We start from the raw sequence: 6,885 nt of genomic DNA on the forward strand, positions 1-6,885 counted from the left end.
ATTATTACTACTATTAATTATTTGGAGAAAATAATTAACTTAAGGTGGTTGGTCTGAAGTACTTGCTGAAACGGAAAGTCATTTCCTAATAATTAATATATTTATTATTAGGAAATTAGTTTCCTTTTCAGCTGACGTCACCAACCACATCATACAGAGACACTCTTCACCATTCCATTAACATTAGTGAAGTCCTGTCATATTAAATATCCTGTTTCACAAATGCATATTTATATTTCACATTTATGCATTTAGAAGGGTGGAAAGTGACTTTGTCTCAATGTAATGAAGAGAAATCATTGCTGCCCTCATGCTTCCCAGTGTTTCTCCTGGAAAAAAAAAAAAAAAGACTTGCATGTCTAATTTAAAGTTTCAGAAGAAATCTCAACTATGTCTTAAAATTTACTCGATTTGCCGAAAACAACGAGTCTGTAATCAAAAGTCAGAGATCTGAGCTGCTCTATTCACATAATTCTATAGCTCAGTTTTAGGAGAAACATCTGAGACAGAGTTGATTCTGAAATGGTCCAGTAAGGGGCGGCAGTGCTGCTAAAGAGATGTGATGGGGCGAGTTTGCTTTTGAGGAGTTTGGGAAGAGTGATGGTGCTCAACGGAGAGAGAGAGAGAGAGGGAGAGAGAGAGAGAGAGAGAGAGAGAGGGAGAGAGAGAGGGAGAGAGAGAGAGAGAGAGAGAGAGAGGGAGAGAGAGAGAGAGAGAGAGAGAGAGAGAGAGAGAGAGAGAGAGAGAGAGAGAGAGAGAGAGAGGAGAGAGAGAGATTTTTTTTTTTTTTGATTTTTAAAAAAACAATTTTATTCCATACAATCAATTCCAAAAACAATCATACACTATACAACTCAATTAAAAAATAGAGAAAAAGATAGATCCCCTTCCATCACAGCACAGAAAATATTTTTATAACACCACTGCATTTCAAACGCTGTCATATCATTCATTAATTTATAATACTTAAAGTCAACAACAATTCTTGACTTAACATAGGCTTTAAATAGACACATAATCTCTTGGCCAAGTCTATTCTCTGTTCTATTTTTCCGACTTATATAAATTGCAAGCTTTGCTTGACCAATCACATAGTTAATCAGCTGCCATTTTACTCTTTGCTTTTGACTATATCCTGCCCCCAAAATAAAAGCATTATGTGTGAACTTCTCTCCAAATTTCAAAAACACTTGACTCAATAAAACAAAAAGTGATTTAAGTCTTACACATTCCAAAAAACAATGAAACACTGTTTCCCTTAGACCACAAAACACACACTTATCATTAACACTGGGATTAATAACAGAAATAAATGCATTAACTGCCACAGAACCGTGTAGAATTCTCCATTGTAAATCTCCAGATTTCTTAATCAATGGTGGTTTATAAAACACTCTCCAAAATGGTTTAGTTTTTTCACCCATCCCAAGTTTTTCCTTCCAGACTGTATCAACTCGCCCATTTAAAGCAACTCTATTAAAAACTTTTACACAACACTGATAAAGAACTTTGCCCTCCACCATGTCCAAATCCAAGTCTTTCAGCCCGTGAAGGTCTAGCAAAGGACCAGTCATATCCTTCAAATCCGGAGTAATTCTAATTTTCGGAACAAGATCGTCTTTATCAGGAAACTCCAAACCCTTCCCAAAATCCTTAAGTAGTGCGATTTCCACATCTGTGAGCTTCCTCCTCCACTTTTCTACTATTGTTCCTGTGTGACGAATTGACCTTTGCCCCAGCATCAGGGCTACTGCTGTAACATCACTTAAATCAGGGCCAGCCACACTGACAATTTGCCTCAGCTTCACAGTTCCAGAGGCACACAACTGCTGAGTGAGGCCTGGTACCTCATCCGTTACATCTAGACGAGCCCCTTTTACTAGGGGCTCCTCCAACAGCCAAAATAAAGAGTCTGAATTGTTCATTCTCTTGAGAGTGAAAAGTCCCCACATTTTAAAAAGTCCACAATAAAAAGGAGATATGTCATTCAAGTTCAACTTCCTGTAATCCATAAAAAAGAGGCCAACATCAAGTCCAAGTCCCTCCACCCTTTGAAGGATGACCTTGGTCAAGTTCCTCCACACCAGATCGTCAGGGCCTGTTAAAAATCTCTGAATGAATTGTAAACGAAATGCTGCCATTCTGCTTGGCAAATGGACCAAACCTTGTCCACCTTCATCTTTAGGAAGAAACAATACACTTTGTGGAATCCAGTGCAATCGATCCCAAAAAAAATCCACAAAAATTCTTTGCAGCTGAGATAATAACCCTACGGGTGGATCCACACAAAACAGTTTATGCCAGAGTATCGAAGCTACCAAATTGTTCACTATTAACACTCTTCCCCTAAAAGATAATTGTGAATGAATCCACTTCCATTTAGCCAGTCTACCTACCATCTTCTCTACTACCCCATCCCAATTCTTTTGTTGTATAATTGCATCCCCAAGATAAACTCCCAAATATTTGAGACCTCCCTTTTTCCAGGTTATTCTATCAGGTAAAACTGGCAGGCCCTGCTCCCATTTTCCTATGGCCAATGCCCCGCTCTTTTCCCAGTTTACTTTAGCAGCTGAGATAACACCAAAATCTCTTATAATACCCTCCATATGGTTAATATCTCGCTGCCCATTAACCATGATTATGACATCATCAGCATAAGCTGAAACTTGAAATATATTACCATTGTGCAAAGAAAAACCTTCAATTTTTGATCGTAATTTATTCAACAGAGGCTCAATAGCCAAAGAATATAACATTCCCGATATTGCACAACCCTGTCTAATGCCCCTAAAAACCTTAAAAGGGGCACTCAAACCACCATTGATTTTCAAAACACTTTCAATGTCCTGGTACATAACTTTGATCATATTAATAAACTCCAATCCAAAATTAAAAGCATTTAAAGTTTTCCAAAGATATCTGTGCTCGACTCTGTCAAACGCCTTTTCTTGATCAATAGAAACAAGTCCCAAATCAACACTAGAAAGATTGCAGATATTTAAAATATCCCGTATAAGGCAAACATTATCAAAAATAGAGCGTCCGGGAATACAATAAGTCTGGTCAATATGGATGACTTCCCCCATCACCTTTTTCAGCCTATTAGCCAGGGCTTTAGAGAATATTTTCAGGTCAGAGCATAGCAAACTCACTGGTCTCCAGTTCTTTATATCTTGTAGATTACCTTTCTTAGGTAACAAGGTAATCACAGCTCTTCTGCAGCTTAAGGGCAACAACCCCTCAGTTAAGCTCTCATTGAGAACACCCAACAGGTCATTACCCAAAACTGCCCAGAACTCTCTGTAAAACTCCACAGGGAGCCCATCCATGCCAGGGGCTTTACCCCCCTCCATCGCTTTCAGAGCAGTGAACAGTTCCTGCTCACACAACGGCAGCTTCAGCTCCGCTTTTGAGCTCTCTGAAACACGGGGTAGACCTTCGTAGAAGTGAGCAGACAAATCATCATCGTCAACATACTCACTGCTGTACAGCCCAGTATAGAACCGTACGGCCCTCTTTCTTATCTCAGAGGGTTCTGTTAGCTCACGCCCATCTTCAGAGCACAAACAGTGAATACATCGGCTCTGACCATTCTTTCTCTCAAGACTGAAAAAGAACTTAGATGGGGCATCCATTTGTGAAAGGTTTAAAAAGCGAGATCGAACCAGTGCTCCTTGCGCCCTAACTCCCAATAGGTTTAAAAGAAAAGTTTTTTTGGATTTAAGAGTCTCCAAATACCTTTGCTCTTTGGTAGCATCAGCCAAATCCTGCAATTCAACTATTTCAGTTTCTAACTTTTTCATAGATCGTGTTATATCCCTGGTAACATTGAAAGTGTATTGTTTACAAAGCATCATTATTTTAACCTTCCCAATATCCCACCACTGACGCAGATCTTCAAACTCATTTTTTCTCATCTTAAAATTGTCCCAAAAAAAGCAAAAAACATCTCTAAAATTCTTATCATTCAGCAAAGACGTGTTGAAATGCCAATATGCACTTCTGGCCTTTATATTTGCTATTAATACTTGACATGTAACTAAACAGTGATCCGAAAAACCTACTGGAGCAATTACACATTTTTTAACAATATTAAGATGATGCTTATAACAATAAAACCTATCAATTCTAGCTAGGGATATAACACTTCCCCTTGCATGTGCCCATGTATATTGTCTGACATCATTATTAACCCCCCGCCATACATCACATAAACTGTGAGTCTCAACTAACTCGCGTATAACACGAGCTGAAGCAGCATGTGGTTCTACATGATTCCGATCCAGTACATAATTTTCTGTGCAGTTAAAATCTCCCCCAAAAAACAAATAATCATCAGAAATATAATCCAGCAAAATACTCTTAACATCGTTAAAAAAATTAACTCTTTCAGCCCCAATAGTTGGAGCGTATATATTCAAAAAAACAAAATTGAATCTTTCAAATTTTGCTTTTAATAGCATGAGTCTACCTGGTATTACATGTTTCAAATCGTATGAAATAGGCAGGAATTTTTTGGCAAAAAGTACAGCCACCCCTCCTCTGACTGAACTCATATGAGAAAGCACTACTTCCCCATCCCACTCCTTTTTCCAATCGATTTCATTTAAACTATCACTGTGTGTTTCTTGAACCATCATAACATCCAAGCTCTTTTGTCTGATTAACTCAAAAAGTACTGCTCTTTTCTTTATATCTCTTGCACCATTCAAATTCAGAGTACCTATCCTTATCGTACTCATTAAATAGTGTGTTACCAAGAGATACAGAGTAAACAATAACTTAAAGTAACAAAATGACTTATGTCGTTTCAAAACCATCCTCAATTTTTTGTTTTAGTTTCAACTTAGACACAAATTTCTTCAACCTAAACATTTCTTGAACAGTGAAATGCTCCTCACTGTCACCCCTCATTGTCATTGCAACTGAATCTATGAATAGTTTACGATCAGGGAAATACTCCTCAACCTGGACGTTTTTCATATTCTTTGTTTTCTGAAGGAATAATCTTATTTTTCCAAATGTGTATTCACCTTGATGATCGTACTGTCCATTTCTGCTAGCTGTTGCCTCAATATCAGACTCAACTGAGCTGCATTCAGTATCATCATTTCTATTAGCTGAGTCTACAGTCACCTGACCAGTGCTCTTATTCTTTAGGCTTTTCTTTACTCGTTTCCTTTTAGTAGAGGGAGTTTTAAAAAGTTCTTCATCCCTCAGCATCTCAGTGCCCAGACTTTCTTGAGCCTCAATAATTTCTGCAACAGCAGATACATTCTCCTCATCAGTTTCATTCTCTACATTATCTACACCTATCGTTGTGCCATGAACGTGATCCCCTACACTCTCCACAGCTTCCTCAACCTCAACAGTCTCACTTCTCCTACTTTCCACATGCATGTCTTCCTCAGCAGAAGCAGCACTGGTGCCAGCAAAAGCAGCACTGGTCCCAGCAAAAGCAGCACTGGTCCCAGCAGAAGCAACACTGGTACCAGCAAAAGCAGCACTGGCCCCAGCAGAAGCAGTGCTGGTCCCAGCAGAAGCAGCACTAGCACCAGCAAAAGCAGCACTGGTCCCAGCAGAAGCAGTGCTGGTCCCAGCAGAAGCAGCACTGGTCCCAGCTTCAACAATCTCACCCATCCTCTCATTATCTACAGTTTCAGCATCATTAACTCTCTCAGTACATGCACCTCTAATGTGTCCCTCTTTTCCACATCGGAAACATTTCATAATATCAGAGGTAACAAAAACCACATAATCAAAACCATCAACCTTAAATTTGAAAGCCACATTCAATTCGTCTGCATCTTTATTCAAAACCATATAAACCTGACGTCTGAAACAAACAACATGCTTAAGTAGCGGTGATTTACAACCAAAAGGGATCTTTTTCATTTGGGACACTACTTTACCATGCCTTGAAAGCTCTGCTATCAAGAGTTCATCTTTAATGAACGGGGGAACATTAGACAGAATAACTCTTTTTGCCGGTTGAAGTAGCGGCATTACGGGAGTAAAGGTATCCTGTATAACAACGCCATTCTGAACAACACTATTAACTTTTTCAATAGTGTCTAGAAAGACAACAACAGCACTGTTCATGCGAGAAGCAGATAATATGCTATCGCAACCAACAACTTCTCCTACAGCCAAAACACATTGTTCCACCGAAACATTACTCACAGGCGCGAGCTTGATACCGTGTCTTCGCGACAACCGGTCCAAACTCACGCGTTCTGAGGACGCCATTGCCACCCAGCAAACGCCGGATAGCGGCGAAATTCGTCCCACCTAAAACCTACCAAGCCTATATTAACACTCGCAAAAACACACTTAAAAAAACTTTAAACAAAAACAGTAAGAAAGTTAAGAGAAAGAGAGGAAAAAACTCACTCACACCAGCAGTACTCTGACAGCAAACTCCGCCCACTCACTCACAGCATCCGCTCAGAGAGAGAGAGAGAGAGAGAGAGAGAGAGAGAGAGAGAGAGAGAGTGAAGGATTAAAGATCAGTGATAAAGACAAGCTTGTGTGTGTGGAAGCTTCACAGTCGGGATCACTGGTAGATCTTCCGCTCGACTCATTGTTGGAGCTCACGGGCCGAGAGAGAGTTTAACCCCCGTGACTCCACTTCACCACACAAGACTCGCCACACATCACGGCTCCAACAATCTGGACAATAGTTTACTCACAAACACATCTCCCACAGTGCCCTAGGCCTCTGAGTGTGTGTGTGTGTGTGTGTGTGTGTGTGTGGTGCAGTCCTGTAGGGGGCGACACAACAACACGCATGTGAAGCACAGCTCATCATTTACAGCTTTCTCCAATTGCTAACACACTAAACTGACACACACACACACACACAGCACACTTATTTAAACT

The sequence above is a fragment of the Squalius cephalus genome, assembly GCF_949319135.1.
Source record: "Squalius cephalus genome assembly, chromosome: 22".
Classification (NCBI taxonomy): domain Eukaryota; kingdom Metazoa; phylum Chordata; class Actinopteri; order Cypriniformes; family Leuciscidae; genus Squalius; species Squalius cephalus.